Here is a 21,984-nt window from a genome sequence, read left to right on the forward strand (position 1 = left end):
GGGCACAATGGCCATTATTACTGTGAAGGGGGCACAATGGGCATTATTACTATGAAGGGGGCACAGTGGGCATTATTACTGTGAAGAGGGCACAGTGGGCATTATTACTATAAAGGGGGCACAATGGGGATTATTACTATGAAGGGGCACAACAGGGATTATTACTGTGAAGGGGGCACAATGGGGATTATTACTGGGAAGGGGGCACAAAGAGGGCATTACAATTGTGAAAGGGGCACAGAGAGGGCATAACTACTCTGAGAGGGCACAATATGGGCATAACTACTGTGAGGGGGCACACATCTGTACAAAACTACTGTTAAGGTTGTACAATAAGGGCAATTCTACTGTGAGGGGGTAAAAAAAGTATTGGGGAGGGGGTGCAAGAGAAAGGATCCGCCCTGGGTGTCAAACACCCTTGGCACGCCACTGGGTGTTATCAGTGTTTCACAGCATTCTCTGTGTAAGTATAAGTGTGTATATATGGATAGCTGTCAGTCACTGATATCTGTACAAGGAGGTTTTATCAGTGACTGATAGCATTCTCTTTGTCAGTGTGTATACAGAGATAGCTGTAAGTCACTGATAGTTGTACACAGGGAGATGTTATCAGTTATTAATAGCATTCTCTGTGTAATGTGTATACATACATAGCTGTCAGTAATTGATAGTTGTACAGAGGAAGATGTTATCAGTGATTAATAGCATTCTCTGTATAAGTGTGTATACATAGATAGCTATCAGTCACTGATAGTTGTACACAGGGAGATGTTATCAGTGATTAGAGATGTCGCGAACATAAAATTTTCCGTCGGCGAACGCGAATTTCTGCAAATGTTCGCGAACGGGCGAACCGCCATTGACTTCAATAGGCAGGCGAATTTTAAAACCCACAGGGACTCTTTCTGGCCACAATAGTGATAGAAAAGTTGTTTCAAGGGGACTAACACCTGGACTGTGGCATGCCGGAGGGGGATCCATGGCAAAACTCCCATGGAAAATACGTAGTTGACGCAGAGTCGGGTTTTAATCCATAAGGGGCATAAATCACCTAACATTCCTAAATTGTTTGGAATAACGTGCTTTAAAACATCAGGTATGATGTTGTATCGATCAGGTAGTGTAAGGGTTACGCCCGCTTCACAGTGACAGACCAAACTTTGACAGGCCAAACTCCCCGTTTAACGCACCGCAAACAACTGCAAACAGTCCATTTGCACAACCGCAAACTCCCCATTTGCACAAGGTTGGATACCAAGCTAGCCATCTCCCGTTCCTTGTTCTCACTGATGTCATTGAAGGTCTCTTCCTCCACCAAGCCACGTACAACACCAAGGGTCCCCGAAAGGTGACAACAAGCCCCCTGGGATGCCTGCTGTGGTTGGTCTTCCACCTCCGCAAAGCCACCTTCCTCCTCTGACTCCTCTTCTTCAGACTCCTCTCTCTGCGTTGCCTCTCTCTGCGTTATTATAAGGTGTGTTAAGTAGTACTATTCCTATCAGTTTAATCCCTGTTACGTCCCTTATCAGGGGACGAGTATGGAATAGATTATAGGAACCGGGAGATGGAAAAAGATGCTTGGTCGGTCCTCCTACTTCCAATTTGGGGCACGGCGTGTGCAATGTACTGTGCCACCAGATAGGAGTGGTGTGTTAAGTAGTACTATAGCTATCAGTTTAATCCCTGTTACGTCCACTAGTATTATTATTATAAGGTGTGTTAAGTAGTACTATTCCTATCAGTTTAATCCAGTGCTTCTCAAATAGTGGGGCGCGCCCCCCAGGGGCTTCGTAAAGGGGGGCTCGTTCAGGGCCGGCCTTTGGGGTGTGCGAATTTATTCTGTATAATGCTGGCAGGCAGGCCGGGCGGCCGGCCGGCACGTCCCTCAGTGATGTCACGTGCCTGCGCCGCCTGCTTTATGAATGAAGCAGGCGGCGCAGACAAGTGACGTCACTGAGGGACGCGCCGGCCGCCCGGCCCGCCTGCCGGCATTATACAGAAGAAATTCGGATATACGGTACTATTAGGAGTGAGGGGGGCATGTTTAATAACTTTAAACGGCGGCGGCGGGCACACGGAATCTGTGGATGGCACAGTTAAGGGGTGGGGGTCTGTGGATGGCACTGTTATGGGCTGGGGGGCACTGTGGATGGCACTGTTATGGGGTGGGGGGTCTGTGGATGGCACATATATAACAGTGCCAGCCACAGATCCCCCTGTAACAGTGCCAGCCACAGATCCCCCCCATAAGTGTCCATCATCCACAGATCCCCCCATAAGTGTCCGTCATCCACAGATCTCCCCATAAGTGTCCGTCATCCACAGATCCCCCCATAAGTGTCCGTCATCCACAGATCCCCCCATAAGTGTCCGTCATCCACAGATCCCCCCATAAGTGTCCGTCATCCACAGATCCCCCCATAAGTGTCTGTCATCCACAGATCCCCCCATAAGTGTCCGTCATCCACAGATCCCCCCCATAAGTGTCCGTCATCCACAGATCCCCCCATAAGTGTCCGTCATCCACAGATCCCCCCATAAGTGTGTGTCCGATCCACATTTCTTTCTTTTTTTATTCTCTTATACGTTAATAAGGATACAGTGTTATGCAGAGGTGTACTTATAACAATTTTATAGACAAATTACACTATTTACAGTCGCGCGGGGGGCGCAAAATGTTTTCTTCTTCCTAGGGGGGGCATGACAGAAAATAATTGAGAAGCACTAGTTTAATCCCTGTTACGTCCCTGGGACGTGTATGGAATAGATTTTAGGAACCGGGAGATGGAAAAAGATGCTTGGTCGGTCCTCCTACTTCCAATTTGGGGCACTGCGCGTGCAATGTACTGTGCCACCAGATAGGAGTGGTGTGTTAAGTAGTACTATTCCTATCAGTTTAATCCCTGTTACGTCCACTAGTATTATTATTATAAAGTGTGTTAAGTAGTACTATTCCTATCAGTTTAATCCCTGTTACGTCCCCTATCAGGGGATGTGTATGGAATAGATTTTAGGAACCGGGAGATGGAAAAAGATGCTTGGTTGGTCCTCCTAGTTCCAATTTGGGGCACTGCGCGTGCGCCGTGCATTGTACTGTGCCACCAGATAGGAGTGGTGTGTTAAGTAGTACTATTCCTATCAGTTTAATCCCTGTTACGTCCCCTATCAGGGGACGTGTATAGAATAGATTTTAGACAACTGCAAAGAGTTGTCAATAGTTGACACACTCATGACATAAATTTTATTCCTCTATGCGTCAATCTTGGTGTAGTGATGACTGTGCTCGTGCGCACGTTTGGGAGATTGCAGGCGATGGGGGTTTTTCAAAGCCTATGGTCGTGCTGAGGTAGTTCAGTGACAGTTAAACAATGATTCTGCAGTGTGGGCCCATTGTTGGCCTAGTAGGCTTTAATGATCACCTTAGATGATTACAAAGAAAATGAATGTTTTTTCTATGCAATATTATCCAGCCGATCGCTTTTGGTCTGTTCACAATGAAGCAACGACCTTATCATCAGGGGTGTGCCAACATTGCCATTGCCAACACACTCATAGAGGTGGTCGCTTCATTGTGATACGCAATCCCCTTCACCACAACAAGGTAACGATCACGAAGGGGAATTGACACATGTATGTGCCTTTTTTCTTGTTTTGTTTTTGCAGCCACAGTGCAGCACCAGAGGCCAGAAAAATTAGGCATGTACACATGCCTGAAAAATTAGGTATTGTTGCCAGAAGAATTGATGTTTCCCAGGCAGAAAGTGCCCTAAAACATTGCGGCTTGAACCCTAGTTGGTGGCGGATAAGTCACGCACGTCATCCGGCATTCAGAGATAAAATACAGCAGCTTGTGGACCATTTTTAGCCCAAGGCAGCTCATCTCATCAGGCCTTTTTTAGTCGAATGTATCGCCCACTGTCAGTCCCTTCGGGATCCATGCCTCATTCATCTTAATAAAGGTGAGGTAATCTAGACTTTTTTGACCTGGGCAACTTCTCTTCTCAGTGACAATACCTCCTGCTGCACTGAAGGTCCTTTCTGACAGGACACTTGAAGCGGGGCAGGCCAGAAGTTCTATCGCAAATTGGGATAGCTCAGGCCACAGGTCAAGCCTGCACACCCAGTAGTCAAGGGGTTCATCGCTCCTCAGAGTGTCGATATCTGCAGTTAAGGCGAGGTAGTCTGCTACCTGTCTGTCGAGTCATTCTCTGAGGGTGGACCCCAAAGGGCTGTGGCGATGCATAGGACTTAAAAAGGTCCGCATGTCCTCCATCAAAAACACGTCTGTAAAGCGTCCTGTCCTTGCCGGCGTGGCCGTGGTAGGAGGAGGATTACTTTCACCTCTTCCCCTGTTAGATTCCCGTTGTGCTGTGACATCACCCTTATACGCTGTGTAAAGCATACTTTTTAATTTATATTGGAACTGCTGCATCCTTTGGTAATTCGGTAACATTTCAGGCACTTCCTGCTTATACCGGGGGTCTAGTAGCTTGGCCACCCAGTACAGGTCGTTCTTCTTCAGCCTTTTTATTCGAGGGTCCCTCAACAGGCACGACAGCATGAAAGACCCCATTTGCACAAGGTCGGATGCCGAGCTACTCATGTCCCGTTCCTCATCCTCAGTGATCTCACTGAAGGTATGTTCTTCCCCCCAGCCACGTACAACACCACGGGTACCAGATAGGTGACAACGAGCACCCTGGGATGGCTGCTGTGGTTGGTCTTCCTCCTCAAAGCCACATTCCTCCTCTGACTCCTCTTCCTCACACTCCTCTTCCAGCGTTGCCACAGGTCCAGCAAGCAATGCTGATAAGGCTGTTTCTGGTGGTGATGGTGACCACAACTCTTCCTCTTCACGCTCATCTACGGCCTGATCCAGCACTCTTCGCAGGGCACACTCCAGGAAGAAAACAAATGGGATGATGTCGCTGATGGTGCCTTCGGTGCGACTGACTAGGTTTGTCACCTCCTCAAAAGGACGCATGAGCCTACAGGCATTGCACATGAGCGTCCAGTAACATGGCAAAAAAATTCCCAGCTTCGCAGAGGCTGTCCTAGCACCCCGGTCATACAAATACTCGTTGACTGCTTTTTCTTGTTGGAGCAGGCGGTCGAACATTAGGTGTGTTGAATTCCAACGTGTCGGGCTGTCGCAAATCAAGCACCTCACTGGCATGTTGTTTTTCGCCGCTGGATATCTGAAAAGTGCGCCATGGCCGCGTAGGAACGCCTTAAATGGCCACACAACTTCCTGGCCTGCTTGAGGACGTCCTGTAAGCCTGGGTAGTTATGCACAAAGCGTTGTACGATCAGATTACACACATGTGCCATGCACGGCACATGTGTCAACTTGCCCAAATTCAATGCCGCCAACAAATTTCTTCCGTTGTCACACACCACTTTGCCGATCTCCAGTTGGTGCGGAGTCAGCCACTGATCCACATGTGCGTTCAGGGCGGACAGGAGTGCTGGTCCGGTGTGACTCTCTGCTTTCAGGCAAGTCAACCCCAAGACGGCGTGACACTGTCGTATCCGGGATGTGGAATAGCCCCTGGGGAGCTGGGGGGGTGCCGTTGATGTGGAGCAAGAAGTAGCAGCAGAAGAGGACTCAGCCAAGGAGGTTATGGAAGAGGATGGAGTAGGAGGAGTAGAGGAGGTGGCAGCAGGCCTGCCTGCAAGTCGTGGCGGTGTCACCAACTCCTCTGCAGAGCCACGCATTCCATGCTTGGCAGCCGTCAGCAGGTTTACCCAATGCGCAGTGTAGGTGATATACCTGCCCTGACTGTGCTTTGCAGACCAGGTATCAGTGGTCAGATGGACCCTTGCCCCAACACTGTGTGCCAGACATGCCATCACTTCCTTTTGCACAATTGAGTACAGGTTGGGGATTGCCTTTTGTGCAAAGAAATTTCGGCCGGGTACCTTCCACTGCGGTGTCCCAATAACTACAAATTTTTGGAAGGCCTCAGACTCCACCAGCTTGTATGGTAAAAGCTGGCTGGCTAAGAGTTCCGACAAGCCAGCTGTCAGACGCCGGGCAAGGGGGTGACTTTGTGACATTGGCTTCTTACGCTCAAACATGTCCTTGACAGACACCTGACTGTGGGCAGATGAGCAGGAACTGCTCAAGGCGAGAGACGGAGTGGTGGATGGTTGAGAGGGGGCAAGGAGGACAGCAGTGGTTGTCCTCCTTGCCAGAGGGGGCAAGGAGGACAGCAGTGGCTGAAGATGCTGGAACAGGAGGAGGATGGTGGCTTTGAGTTTGTGTGCTGCTTGTACTCATGTGTTGATCCCATAGGTGTTTGTGATGTGCAATCATGTGCCTTCGCAAAGCAGTTGTACCTAGGTGGGTGTTGGACTTCCTACGACTCAGTTTCTTTTGGCACAGGTTACAAATGGCATCGCTGTTGTCAGAGGCAGACACACAAAAAAAATGCCACACTGCTGAGCTCTGCAATGACGGCATTCTGGTGGTGGCAACAGCATGCATTGATTGGCGTGCTGTCTGGCTGAACCCGGGTGCCGATGCATGCTGTCTGACTGTGCCACTAGCTCCTTGCGACGACCTCCCCTGCTTCCAACTCGTCTCCTCCTCCTCTCTGTCTCCCCATCTGAACTTTCCCCCTGTTCTTCTTCTCTTCGAGCGGGCACCCACGTGACATCCACGGACACATCGTCATCATCAACCGCTTCACTTGTATCTGACAACTCAGAAAAGGAAGCAGCAGCGGGTACAACATCATCATCATCACACCGTACGTCCATGTGTGTAATGCTGCCTGACTGAGACATATCCCTGTTATCTACATCCTCTGGCAATAATGGTTGCGCATCACTCATTTCTTCCAACTGATGTGTAAATAACTCCTCTGACAGATCAAGTGAAGCGGCTGTGGTGCTAGTGTTGGTGGTGGCGGCAGGCGGGCGAGTGGTAACTTGAGAGGTGCCCGAAGCTGAGCTGGAGGAGGATGGTGCATCAAGGTTCCGAGCGGGTACGTGGCCTCTGAACACTGGGCATTATTCTAGGGCCAAAGGGAATCACAGCACCACGACCACGACGGCCCCTGCGGGGTGGCCTGCCTCTGCCTGTCATTTTTTTAGATTAGTTTAGTTGTACTATGCGTGCAAGCTACTGTGACACCAGATATGAGTAGCACTGGTGACACTATGCACTTGCAGCTGGGCCTTAAACACACAAACACGTGTGTGCAACTGACTGCTATTTATTCACAGTCAAAATTGTTGTTTTTCATTAAATGTAATCTACTGTTACACCAGATATGAGTAGCGCTGAAGTGACACTATGCACTGGCAGCACACAAACACGTGTGTGAAACTGACTGCTATTTATTCACAGTCAAAATATATATATATTTTTTATGTAATCTACTGTGACACCAGATATGAGTAGCGCTGGTGACACTATGCACTTGCAGCTGGGCCTTAAACACACAAACACGTGTGTGCAACTGACTGCTATTTATTCACAGTCAAAATATATATAATATATATATATATATTTTTTATGTAATCTACTGTGACACCAGATATGAGTAGCGCTGGTGACACTATGCACTTGCAGCTGTGCCTTAAACACACAAACACGTGTGTGCAACTGACTACTATTTATTCACAGTCAAAAAAAATTATATTTTTTTTATGTAATCTACTGTTACACCAGATATGAGTTGCGCTGGTGACACTGACACTATTTAAAGAAAAATTGTTGTTTTTCTTTAAATGTAATCTACTGTTACACCAGATATGAGTTGCGCTGGTGACACTATGCACTTGCAGCTGGGCCTTAACACACAAACACGCGTTTGCAACTGACTGCTATTTATTCACAGTCAAAACTGTTGTTTTTCTTTAAATGTAATCTACTGTTACACCAGATATGAGTTGCGCTGGTGACACTATGGATTTGCAGCTGGGCCTTAAACACACAAACACGTGTGTGCAACTGACTGCTATTTATTCACAGTCAAAATTGTTGTTTTTCTTTAAATGTAATCTACTGTTACACCAGATATGAGTAGCGCTGAAGTGACACTATGCACTGGCAGCTGGGCCTTAAACACACAAACACATATGTGCAACTGACTGCTATTTATTCACAGTCAAAATATATATATATTTTTTATGTAATCTACTGTGACACCAGATATGAGTAGCGCTGGTGACACTATGCACTTGCAGCTGGGCCTTAAACACACAAACACGTGTGTGCAACTGACTGCTATTTATTCACAGTCAAAATGTTTTATTTTTTTTTCTGTAATCTACTGTTACACCAGATATGAGTTGCGCTGGTGACACTGACACTATGTACTTGCAGCTGGGCCTTAAACACACAAACACGTGTGTGCAACTGACTGCTATATATTCACAGTCAAAATTGTTGTTTTTCTTTAAATGTAATCTACTGTTACACCAGATATGAGTTGCGCTGGTGACACTATGCACTTGCAGCTGGGCCTTAAACACACAAACACGTGTGTGCAACTGACTGCTATTTATTCACAGTCAAAATTGTTGTTTTTCTTTAAATGTAATCTACTGTTACACCAGATATGAGTTGCGCTGGTGACACTATGCACTTGCAGCTGGGCCTTAAACACACAAACACGTGTGTGCAACTGACTGCTATTCATTCACAGTCAAAATTGTTGTTTTTCTTTAAATGTAATCTACTGTTACACCAGATATGAGTAGCGCTGGTGACACTGACACTATGCACTTGCAGCTGGGCCTTAAACACACAAACACGTGTGTGCAACTGACTGCTATTTATTCACAGTCAAAATTTTATTTATTTTTTTATGTAATCTACTGTTACAACAGATATGAGTTGCGCTGGTGACACTGACACTATGCACTTGCAGCTGGGCCTTAAACACACAAACACGTGTGTGCAACTGACTGCTATTTATTCACAGTCAAAATTGTTGTTTTTCTTTAAATGTAATCTACTGTTACACCAGATATGAGTTGCGCTGGTGACACTATGCACTTGCAGCTGGGCCTTAAACACACAAACACGTGTGTGCAACTGACTGCTATTTATTCACAGTCAAAATTGTTGTTTTTCTTTTGCAGCTGGGCCTTAAACACACAAACACGTGTGTGCAACTGACTGCTAATTATTCACAGTCAAAATTGTTTTGTTTTTTTAAATGTAATCTACTGTGACACCAGATATGAGTAGCGCTGGTGACACTATGCACTTGCAGCTGGGCCTTAAACACACAAACACGTGTGTGCAACTGACTGCTATTTATTCACAGTCAAAATTGTTGTTTTTCTTTAAATGTAATCTACTGTTACACCAGATATGAGTAGCGCTGGTGACACTATGCACTTGCAGCTGGGCCTTAAACACACAAACACGTGTGTGCAACTGACTGCTATTTATTCACAGTCAAAATATATATATATTTTTTATGTAATCTACTGTGACACCAGATATGAGTAGCGCTGGTGACACTATGCACTTGCAGCTGGGCCTTAAACACACAAACACATGTGTGCAACTGACTGCTATTTATTTACAGTCAAAATATATATATTTTTTTTAAATGTAATCTACTGTGACACCAGATATGAGTAGCGCTGGTGACACTATGCACTTGCAGCTGGGCCTTAAACACACAAACACGTGTGTGCAACTGACTGCTATTTATTCACAGTCAAAATTGTTGTTTTTCTTTAAATGTAATCTACTGTTACACCAGATATGAGTTGCGCTGGTGACACTATGCACTTGCAGCTGGGCCTTAAACACACAAACACGCTTGTGCAACTGACTGCTATTTATTCACAGTCAAAATTGTTGTTTTTCTTTCAATTTAATCTACTGTTACACCAGATATGAGTTGCGCTGGTGACACTATGCACTTGCAGCTGGGCCGTAAACACACAAACACGTGTGTGCAACTGACTGCTATTCATTCACAGTCAAAATTGTTGTTTTTCTTTAAATGTAATCTACTGTTACACCAGATATGAGTAGCGCTGGTGACACTGACACTATGCACTTGCAGCTGGGCCTTAAACACACAAACACGTGTGTGCAACTGACTGCTATTTATTCACAGTCAAAATTGTTTTGTTTTTTTAAATGTAATCTACTGTGACACCAGATATGAGTAGCGCTGGTGACACTATGCACTTGCAGCTGGGCCTTAAACACACAAACACGTGTGTGCAACTGACTGCTATTTATTCACAGTCAAAATTGTTGTTTTTCTTTAAATGTAATCTACTGTTACACCAGATATGAGTAGCGCTGGTGACACTATGCACTTGCAGCTGGGCCTTAAACACACAAACACGTGTGTGAAACTGACTGCTATTTATTCACAATCAAAATATATATATATTTTTTATGTAATCTACTGTGACACCAGATATGAGTAGCGCTGGTGACACTATGCACTTGCAGCTGGGCCTTAAACACACAAACACGTGTGTGCAACTGACTGCTATTTATTCACAGTCAAAAAAAATTATATATTTTTTATGTAATCTACTGTTACACCAGATATGAGTTGCGCTGGTGACACTGACACTATGCACTTGCAGCTGGGCCTTAAACACACAAACACGTGTGTGCAACTGACTGCTATTTATTCACAGTCACAATTGTTGTTTTTCTTTAAATGTAATCTACTGTTACACCAGATATGAGTTGCGCTGGTGACACTATGCACTTGCAGCTGGGCCTTAAACACACAAACACGTGTGTGCAACTGACTGCTATTCATTCACAGTCAAAATTGTTGTTTTTCTTTAAATGTAATCTACTGTTACACCAGATATGAGTAGCGCTGGTGACACTGACACTATGCACTTGCAGCTGGGCCTTAAACACACAAACACGTGTGTGCAACTGACTGCTATTTATTCACAGTCAAAATTTATTTTTTTTTTTTATGTAATCTACTGTTACAACAGATATGAGTTGCGCTGGTGACACTGACACTATGCACTTGCAGCTGGGCCTTAAACACACAAACACGTGTGTGCAACTGACTGCTATTTATTCACAGTCAAAATTGTTGTTTTTCTTTAAATGTAATCTACTGTTACACCAGATATGAGTTGCGCTGGTGACACTATGCACTTGCAGCTGGGCCTTAAACACACAAACACGTGTGTGCAACTGACTGCTATTTATTCACAGTCAAAATTGTTGTTTTTCTTTTGCAGCTGGGCCTTAAACACACAAACACGTGTGTGCAACTGACTGCTAATTATTCACAGTCAAAATTGTTTTGTTTTTTTAAATGTAATCTACTGTGACACCAGATATGAGTAGCGCTGGTGACACTATGCACTTGCAGCTGGGCCTTAAACACACAAACACGTGTGTGCAACTGACTGCTATTTATTCACAGTCAAAATTGTTGTTTTTCTTTAAATGTAATCTACTGTTACACCAGATATGAGTAGCGCTGGTGACACTATGCACTTGCAGCTGGGCCTTAAACACACAAACACGTGTGTGCAACTGACTGCTATTTATTCACAGTCAAAATATATATATATTTTTTATGTAATCTACTGTGACACCAGATATGAGTAGCGCTGGTGACACTATGCACTTGCAGCTGGGCCTTAAACACACAAACACATGTGTGCAACTGACTGCTATTTATTTACAGTCAAAATATATATTTTTTTTTTAAATGTAATCTACTGTGACACCAGATATGAGTAGCGCTGGTGACACTATGCACTTGCAGCTGGGCCTTAAACACACAAACACGTGTGTGCAACTGACTGCTATTTATTCACAGTCAAAATTGTTGTTTTTCTTTAAATGTAATCTACTGTTACACCAGATATGAGTTGCGCTGGTGACACTATGCACTTGCAGCTGGGCCTTAAACACACAAACACGCTTGTGCAACTGACTGCTATTTATTCACAGTCAAAATTGTTGTTTTTCTTTAAATTTAATCTACTGTTACACCAGATATGAGTTGCGCTGGTGACACTATGCACTTGCAGCTGGGCCGTAAACACACAAACACGTGTGTGCAACTGACTGCTATTCATTCACAGTCAAAATTGTTGTTTTTCTTTAAATGTAATCTACTGTTACACCAGATATGAGTAGCGCTGGTGACACTGACACTATGCACTTGCAGCTGGGCCTTAAACACACAAACACGTGTGTGCAACTGACTGCTATTTATTCACAGTCAAAATTGTTTTGTTTTTTTAAATGTAATCTACTGTGACACCAGATATGAGTAGCGCTGGTGACACTATGCACTTGCAGCTGGGCCTTAAACACACAAACACGTGTGTGCAACTGACTGCTATTTATTCACAGTCAAAATTGTTGTTTTTCTTTAAATGTAATCTACTGTTACACCAGATATGAGTAGCGCTGGTGACACTATGCACTTGCAGCTGGGCCTTAAACACACAAACACGTGTGTGCAACTGACTGCTATTTATTCACAATCAAAATATATATATATTTTTTATGTAATCTACTGTGACACCAGATATGAGTAGCGCTGGTGACACTATGCACTTGCAGCTGGGCCTTAAACACACAAACACGTGTGTGCAACTGACTGCTATTTATTCACAGTCAAAAAAAATTATATATTTTTTATGTAATCTACTGTTACACCAGATATGAGTTGCGCTGGTGACACTGACACTATGCACTTGCAGCTGGGCCTTAAACACACAAACACGTGTGTGCAACTGACTGCTATTTATTCACAGTCACAATTGTTGTTTTTCTTTAAATGTAATCTACTGTTACACCAGATATGAGTTCCGCTGGTGACACTATGCACTTGCAGCTGGGCCTTAAACACACAAACACATGTGTGCAACGGACTGCTATTCATTCACAGTCAAAATTGTTGTTTTTCTTTAAATGTAATCTACTGTTACACCAGATATGAGTAGCGCTGGTGACACTGACACTATGCACTTGCAGCTGGGCCTTAAACACACAAACACGTGTGTGCAACTGACTGCTATTTATTCACAGTCAAAATTGTTGTTTTTTTTTAAATGTAATCTACTGTTACACCAGATATGAGTTGCGCTGGTGACACTATGCACTTGCAGCTGGGCCTTAAACACACAAACACGCTTGTGCAACTGACTGCTATTTATTCACAGTCAAAATTGTTGTTTTTCTTTCAATTTAATCTACTGTTACACCAGATATGAGTTGCGCTGGTGACACTATGCACTTGCAGCTGGGCCGTAAACACACAAACACGTGTGTGCAACTGACTGCTATTCATTCACAGTCAAAATTGTTGTTTTTCTTTAAATGTAATCTACTGTTACACCAGATATGAGTAGCGCTGGTGACACTGACACTATGCACTTGCAGCTGGGCCTTAAACACACAAACACGTGTGTGCAACTGACTGCTATTTATTCACAGTCAAAATTGTTTTGTTTTTTTAAATGTAATCTACTGTGACACCAGATATGAGTAGCGCTGGTGACACTATGCACTTGCAGCTGGGCCTTAAACACACAAACACGTGTGTGCAACTGACTGCTATTTATTCACAGTCAAAATTGTTGTTTTTCTTTAAATGTAATCTACTGTTACACCAGATATGAGTAGCGCTGGTGACACTATGCACTTGCAGTGGGCCTTAAACACACAAACACGTGTGTGCAACTGACTGCTATTTATTCACAGTCAAAATATATATATATTTTTTATGTAATCTACTGTGACACCAGATATGAGTAGCGCTGGTGACACTATGCACTTGCAGCTGGGCCTTAAACACACAAACACGTGTGTGCAACTGACTGCTATTTATTCACAGTCAAAAAAAATTATATATTTTTTATGTAATCTACTGTTACACCAGATATGAGTTGCGCTGGTGACACTGACACTATGCACTTGCAGCTGGGCCTTAAACACACAAACACGTGTGTGCAACTGACTGCTATTTATTCACAGTCACAATTGTTGTTTTTCTTTAAATGTAATCTACTGTTACACCAGATATGAGTTCCGCTGGTGACACTATGCACTTGCAGCTGGGCCTTAAACACACAAACACATGTGTGCAACGGACTGCTATTCATTCACAGTCAAAATTGTTGTTTTTCTTTAAATGTAATCTACTGTTACACCAGATATGAGTAGCGCTGGTGACACTGACACTATGCACTTGCAGCTGGGCCTTAAACACACAAACACGTGTGTGCAACTGACTGCTATTTATTCACAGTCAAAATTGTTGTTTTTCTTTAAATGTAATCTACTGTTACACCAGATATGAGTTGCGCTGGTGACACTATGCACTTGCAGCTGGGCCTTAAACACACAAACACGCTTGTGCAACTGACTGCTATTTATTCACAGTCAAAATTGTTGTTTTTCTTTAAATTTAATCTACTGTTACACCAGATATGAGTTGCGCTGGTGACACTATGCACTTGCAGCTGGGCCTTAAACACACAAACACGTGTGTGCAACTGACTGCTATTCATTCACAGTCAAAATTGTTGTTTTTCTTTAAATGTAATCTACTGTGACACCAGATATGAGTAGCGCTGGTGACACTATGCACTTGCAGCTGGGCCTTAAACACACAAACACGTGTGTGCAACTGACTGCTATTTATTCACAGTCAAAATTGTTGTTTTTCTTTAAATGTAATCTACTGTTACACCAGATATGAGTAGCGCTGGTGACACTATGCACTTGCAGCTGGGCCTTAAACACACAAACACGTGTGTGCAACTGACTGCTATTTATTCACAATCAAAATATATATTTTTTTTTTATGTAATCTACTGTGACACCAGATATGAGTAGCGCTGGTGACACTATGCACTTGCAGCTGGGCCTTAAACACACAAACACGTGTGTGCAACTGACTGCTATTTATTCACAGTCAAAAAAAATTATATTTTTTTAATGTAATCTACTGTTACACCAGATATGAGTAGCGCTGGTGACACTGACACTATGCACTTGCAGCTGGGCCTTAAACACACAAACACGTGTGTGCAACTGACTGCTATTTATTCACAGTCAAAATTGTTGTTTTTCTTTAAATGTAATCTACTGTTACACCAGATATAAGTTGCGCTGGTGACACTATGCACTTGCAGCTGGGCCTTAAACACACAAACACGTGTGTGCAACTGACTGCTATTTATTCACAGTCAAAATTGTTGTTTTTCTTTAAATGTAATCTACTGTTACACCAGATATGAGTTGCGCTGGTGACACTATGCACTTGCAGCTGGGCCTTAAACACACAAACACGTGTGTGCAACTGACTGCTATTCATTCACAGTCAAAATTGTTGTTTTTCTTTAAATGTAATCTACTGTTACACCAGATATGAGTAGCGCTGGTGACACTGACACTATGCACTTGCAGCTGGGCCTTAAACACACAAACACGTGTGTGCAACTGACTGCTATTTATTCACAGTCAAAATAGTTTTGTTTTTTTAAATGTAATCTACTGTGACACCAGATATGAGTAGCGCTGGTGACACTATGCACTTGCAGCTGGGCCTTAAACACACAAACACGCTTGTGCAACTGACTGCTATTTATTCACAGTCAAAATTGTTGTTTTTCTTTAAATTTAATCTACTGTTACACCAGATATGAGTTGCGCTGGTGACACTATGCACTTGCAGCTGGGCCGTAAACACACAAACACGTGTGTGCAACTGACTGCTATTCATTCACAGTCAAAATTGTTGTTTTTCTTTAAATGTAATCTACTGTTACACCAGATATGAGTTGCGCTGGTGACACTATGCACTTGCAGCTGGGCCTTAAACACACAAACACGCGTGTGCAACTGACTGCTATTTATTCACAGTCAAAATTGTTGTTTTTCTTTAAATTTAATCTACTGTTACACCAGATATGAGTTGCGCTGGTGACACTATGCACTTGCAGCTGGGCCTTAAACACACAAACACGCGTGTGCAACTGACTGCTATTCATTCACAGTCAAAATTGTTGTTTTTCTTTAAATGTAATCTACTGTTACACCAGATATGAGTAGCGCTGGTGACACTGACACTATGCACTTGCAGCTGGGCCTTAAACACACAAACACGTGTGTGCAACTGACTGCTATTTATTCACAGTCAAAATTGTTTTGTTTTTTTAAATGTAATCTACTGTGACACCAGATATGAGTAGCGCTGGTGACACAATGCACTTGCAGCTGGGCCTTAAACACACAAACACGTGTGTGCAACTGACTGCTATTTATTCACAGTCAAAATTGTTGTTTTTCTTTAAATTTAATCTACTGTTACACCAGATATGAGTTGCGCTGGTGACACTATGCACTTGCAGCTGGGCCTTAAACACACAAACACGTGTGTGCAACTGACTGCTATTCATTTACAGTCAAAATTGTTGTTTTTCTTTAAATGTAATCTACTGTTACACCAGATATGAGTAGCGCTGGTGACACTGACACTATGCACTTGCAGCTGGGCCTTAAACACACAAACACGTGTGTGCAACTGACTGCTATTTATTCACAGTCAAAATTGTTTTGTTTTTTTAAATGTAATCTACTGTGACACCAGATATGAGTAGCGCTGGTGACACTATGCACTTGCAGCTGGGCCTTAAACACACAAACACGTGTGTGCAACTGACTGCTATTTATTCACAGTCAAAATTGTTGTTTTTCTTTAAATGTAATCTACTGTTATACCAGATATGAGTAGCGCTGGTGACACTATGCACTTGCAGCTGGGCCTTAAACACACAAACACGTGTGTGCAACTGACTGCTATTTATTCACAGTCAAAATTGTTGTTTTTCTTTAAATGTAATCTACTGTTACACCAGATATGAGTTGCGCTGGTGACACTATGCACTTGCAGCTGGGCCTTAAACACACAAACACGTGTGTTCAACTGACTGCTATTTATTCACAGTCAAAATTTTTGTTTTTCTTTAAATGTAATCTACTGTTACACCAGATATGAGTAGCGCTGGTGACACTATGCACTTGCAGCTGGGCCTTAAACACACAAACACATGTGTGCAACTGACTGCTATTTATTTACAGTCAAAATATATATATATTTTTTAAATGTAATCTACTGTGACACCAGATATGAGTAGCGCTGGTGACACTATGCACTTGCAGCTGGGCCTTAAACACACAAACACGTGTGTGCAACTGACTGCTATTTATTCACAGTCAAAATTGTTGTTTTTCTTTAAATGTAATCTACTGTTACACCAGATATGAGTTGCGCTGGTGACACTATGCACTTGCAGCTGGGCCTTAAACACACAAACACGTGTGTGCAACTGACTGCTATTTATTCACAGTCAAAATTGTTGTTGTTTTTTAAATGTAATCTACTGTTACACCAGATATGAGTAGCGCTGGTGACACTATGCACTTGCAGGGCATGAAACACACGTGCGTGCCGGCAACTGACTGACTATTATATTACAGTCAAAAAAGTTTTTTTTTTTTTTTTTTAAATGCAAGCTACTGTGACACCAGATATGAGTGGTGGCACTGGGCAAGTGGGCACAGTATACGCTGTGAGCCTGACACACACGCTGGCAGGAAACTGCAATTAGATTACACAGGGAAAAAAAAGCAGGCTGATGTTCTAGCCCTAAAAAGGGCTTTTTGGGGTGCTGTCCTTACATAAGAGATCAGATAAGTCTTTCAGGACTGTCGTGGACACTGAATACACTAGCCTAGCTATCGATTTCCCTACTAAATCAGCAGCAGCTACACTGTCCCTCCTCTCACTAAGAATGCAGCTTCGAAATAAATCTAAAATGGATGCTGTCCAGGAGGTGGGAGGGTCTGGGAGGGAGGGTATGATGCTGATTGGCTGGAATGTGTTTGCTGACTGTGAGGTACAGGGTCAAAGTTTACACAATGATGACGAATAGGGGGCGGACCGAACAGCGCATATGTTTGCCTGCCGCGGCGAACGCGAACAAGCTATGTTCGCCAGGAACTGTTCACCGGCGAATAGTTCGGGACATCTCTATCAGTGATTAATAGCATTCTCTGTGTAAGTGTGTATACATAGATAGCTGTCAGTCACTGATAGTTGTACACAGGAAGATGTTATCAGTGATTAATAGCATTAAGTGTTGAGCGAACATGCTCGGCCGAACAGCAGTTCGGCTCGAGCATCGCTATGCTCTGCACATCGCAGTGTTCAGCCGAATACTTTGTATGCTCGAGCACAATTAAACACAATGGCACCCCCTGTTCTGAAGAAGAGACGGTGTCTGGTTCACAGAAAAAGGCTAGAAATTGATGGAAACACCACCGAAATGGTTTGAAAACAGCATGGGGAGGATGTCTGGATGCATCTTGGACTTTCATTACCTATGACATACAATAGACAACCACACAAAGGCTATATGCCAAAAGCCGGGTATGTGCAAGCCAACAATCTATCCATGTGACAGACACAGTCAGCACACCTTACAATGGCAGCCTTGTGCACTATGAGACATTCAAAACCGGCTCTCATCTGACTGAGAGCCAGTAAGCCTCAAAGTTGCTTCATAACTGTTGGATGGCTTGGGTGGACCTGTGCACCTATATCATTATCATTAGGGTGACAAAAAGATTTCTGATTGTCCTAACATAATATTCAATAACCTTTCTATACAGTTTTGTCATGTAAACTCCTTTGCATAATCATGGGCATATGCAAATTAGCAGAATCTGCTTGTTTTTCAGCTGAAACACTATTTGCATGAAAAATTTGCAATACAAATTCGCGATTAGAATATTCGCGATCAACACTAATAGGTAATAGGAGTCAAAAATGCATCCAGACGTCCTCCCCATGCTGTTTCCAAACCATTTTGGTGGTGTTTCCATAAATATCTAACCTTTTACTGTAAACCAGACACCCTCTCCTTTTTAGAGCAGGGGGTGCCTGGTTTAAAGGGGTTTTCCCATCTCAGACAATGGGGGCATATCGCTAGGATATGCCCCCATTCTCTGATAGGTGCGGGTCCCACCTCTGGGACCTGCACCTACAATGAGAACGGAGCCGGGAAATGAACGGCGGGCCGCCCATTATTCATTTCTATGGGGCAGTCGAAAATAGCCAAGTGCTGGCTCGGATATTGCCATCTGCCCCATAGAAATGAATAGGAGCATGGGCCGCGCATGTGTGGTGTGCTCCCATTCACTTCTATGGGAGCAGGGCTTGGTGGTGGACGGATCCTGGCAAATCTGGGGTCCTCCAGCCACAGCGCTCCCCGCTTTGTTCTCGTAGGTGCGGGTCCCAGCGATGGGAACCGCCCTTATCAGAAAATGGGGGCATATCCTAGCAATATGCTCCCATTGTCTGAGAGGTGAATACCCATTTAATGCTACTGTTCTCCCGTTGACTTCCATTGTGCTCGAGTGCTCGGTAGAGCCCCCGATCATCCCGATGTGTGCGGCCAGAGAACCCGAGCACTTTGGTGTTCGATCAACACTATTAGTATTCTCTGTCTAAGTGTGTATACATAGATAAGCTGTCAGTTACTGATAGTTGTGTACAGGGGAGGTGTTATCAGTGATTGATAGCATTCTCTGTGTAAGTGTGTATACATAGACAAGCTGTCAGTCACTGATAGTTGTACACAGGGAGTTGTTATCAGTGATTGATAGTATTCTCTGTGTAAGTGCGTATACATAGCTGTCATTTACTGATAGTTTTACACGGGGGAGGTGTTATCAGTGATTGATAGCATTCTCTGTGTAAGTGTTTATACATAGATAGCTGTCAGTCACTGATAGTTGTATACAGGGGAGGTGTTATCAGTGATTGATTGGATTCTCTGTTTAAGTATGTATACATAGATAGCTGTCAGTCACTGATAGTTGTACATGGGGGAGCTGTTATTAGTGATTGATAGCATTCTATATGTAAGTGTGTATACATAGATAGCTGTCAGTCACTAAGAGTTGCAATCGGGGGAAGTGTTATCAGTGGCGTGCCCATGGGGGGCAGTCCACCCTGGGTGCCGGCTCTCAGGGGGGTGCCAAAACAGAATCAATGAGCGCTTCCATCAATACAGATGGAAGCGCTCATTGCTTTTCCCTTTATAAGATACAGTGCATCTTATAAAGGGAATAATAATGAGCGCTTCAATAAGCGCTAACTAGTCTGCAGGAGGAGGGAGAGAAAAATGCTGTGAGCGCTGTACAGTACTTACCCCTTCTCCTGCTCCCTCTTCTCAGGACCGGCGCTGCTGTGTCCTGGTTTGACTGGGGGTCTGTAGTGGTCTAATGGGGGTCTGGAGGTCTGACTAGGGCAGGCATCCTCAAACTGCGGCCCTCCAGCTGTTGTAAAACTACAACTCCCACAATGCCCTGCTATAGGCTGATACATGTAGGCTGTTCGGGCATGCTGGGAGTTGTAGTTTTTCAACAGCTGGAGGGCTGCAGTTTGAGGATGCCTGGACTAGGGGGTCTGGAGGTCTGACTGGGGGGTCTGGAGGTCTAATGGGGGTCTGATTGGGGTTCTGAAGGTCTGATTGTGGGTCTGGAGGTCTAATGGGGGTCTGATTGGGGGTCTGGAGGTCTGACTGGGGTGTCTAGAGGTCTAATGGGGGGTCTGATTGGGGTCTGCAGGTCTGACTGGGGGGTCTGATTGGGGGTATGGGGGTCTGATTGGGGGTCTGGAGGTCTAATGGCTGTCTGATTGGGGGTCTAGAGGTCTAATGGGGGTCTGAAGGTCTGACTGGGGGGTCTACAGGTCTAATGGGGGTCTGATCTGAGGTTTAAAACTGGGATCTTATATGGGGTCTGACATAGAGGTCTAAAGGGGGTTTGGTTTGAGATTGGGGATCTCATTTAGGGTTTTATATGGGGGTCTGATCTGAAAGGAAGGTGTTTTTTTTTTATTACTAGCGCACAATAAAAAGGGGTGATTTTGTACTGACGCACAATCTGTGTGGTCCCAGTATTTACAGGAAGACTGTTTCTGCAGGAAAGTATTGGGGAGCACAGTGGACACAGTATTGGGGGTGGCAGGATGGGGTATTGAGAAGGTGGGAGGATGATGGAAAAGTAGGAAAGTAAGATGTCTGTTTGTTAAACTCTGCAGAGACGAGGCACGGCTGAAAGAAGTCACCATGGTGGTCTGGTCTAACAGGAGAAGAAGAGGAAAGAGAATATCTGCATCAGAGAAGAGAAATCACTGGATGTAAGAGGTACATATGTGGGTCTGTATTATCCTGTATGTTCTGTAGCGCTGTATGTAATGTTTTCCAAGTATGTCTTTAAAGGGGTTGTCCGCTTTTTTTTTTTTTTGTATGAGCGCTGCCTTCTCTGCTCTGTTTACCTGCTCATCACTGCAAATTCTACGGCGAGCAGGTGAACAGAACAGAGAAAGCAGCTCTCATATGAGAGCTGCCCTCTCTTCAAACAGCTGGGGGCACAGAGGGCATTACTACTATGGATGGGGCACAGAGGGCATTACTATTGTGAAGGGGGCACAATCGGCATTTCTACTATGGAAGAGGCACAGAGCCAGAGGGCATTATTACTGCAAAGGGGGCACAGTGGGCATTATTACTGTGAAGGGGGCACAATGGGCATTATTACTATGAAGGTGGCACAATAGGGATTTCTACTATGGAGGGGGCACAGAGGGCATTACTAGCAAAGTGGGCATTACTACTATTAAGGGGGCACAATGGACATTATTACTGTGAAGGGGGGACAATGGGCATTATTACTATGAAGGGGGCACAGTGGGCATTATTACTGTGAAGGGGGCATAGTGGGCATTATTACTATAAAGGGGCACAATAGGGATTATTACTATGAAGGGGCACAATGGGGATTATTACTGTGAAGGGGGCACAATGGGGATTATTACTGTGAAGGGGGCACAATGGGGATTATTACTGTGAAGGGGGCACAAAGAGGGCATTACAATTGTGAAAGAGGCACAGAGAGGGCATAACTACTCT

General features: G+C 44.1%; 1 long non-coding RNA gene across 1 annotated transcript; it reads left to right on the forward strand.

The window, feature by feature from the left end:
* The first annotated feature begins 236 nt into the window (after positions 1-236).
* On the forward strand, positions 237-21,009 carry LOC120991527. The gene is made up of 3 exons (XR_005776707.1): positions 237-357; positions 16,950-16,960; positions 20,997-21,009. It is a non-coding gene; the product is annotated as an uncharacterized LOC120991527 (long non-coding RNA).
* Positions 21,010-21,984: the final 975 nt, after the last annotated feature.

Source organism: Bufo bufo, chromosome 2, assembly GCF_905171765.1.
Source record: "Bufo bufo chromosome 2, aBufBuf1.1, whole genome shotgun sequence".
Taxonomy (NCBI): Eukaryota; Metazoa; Chordata; class Amphibia; order Anura; family Bufonidae; genus Bufo; species Bufo bufo.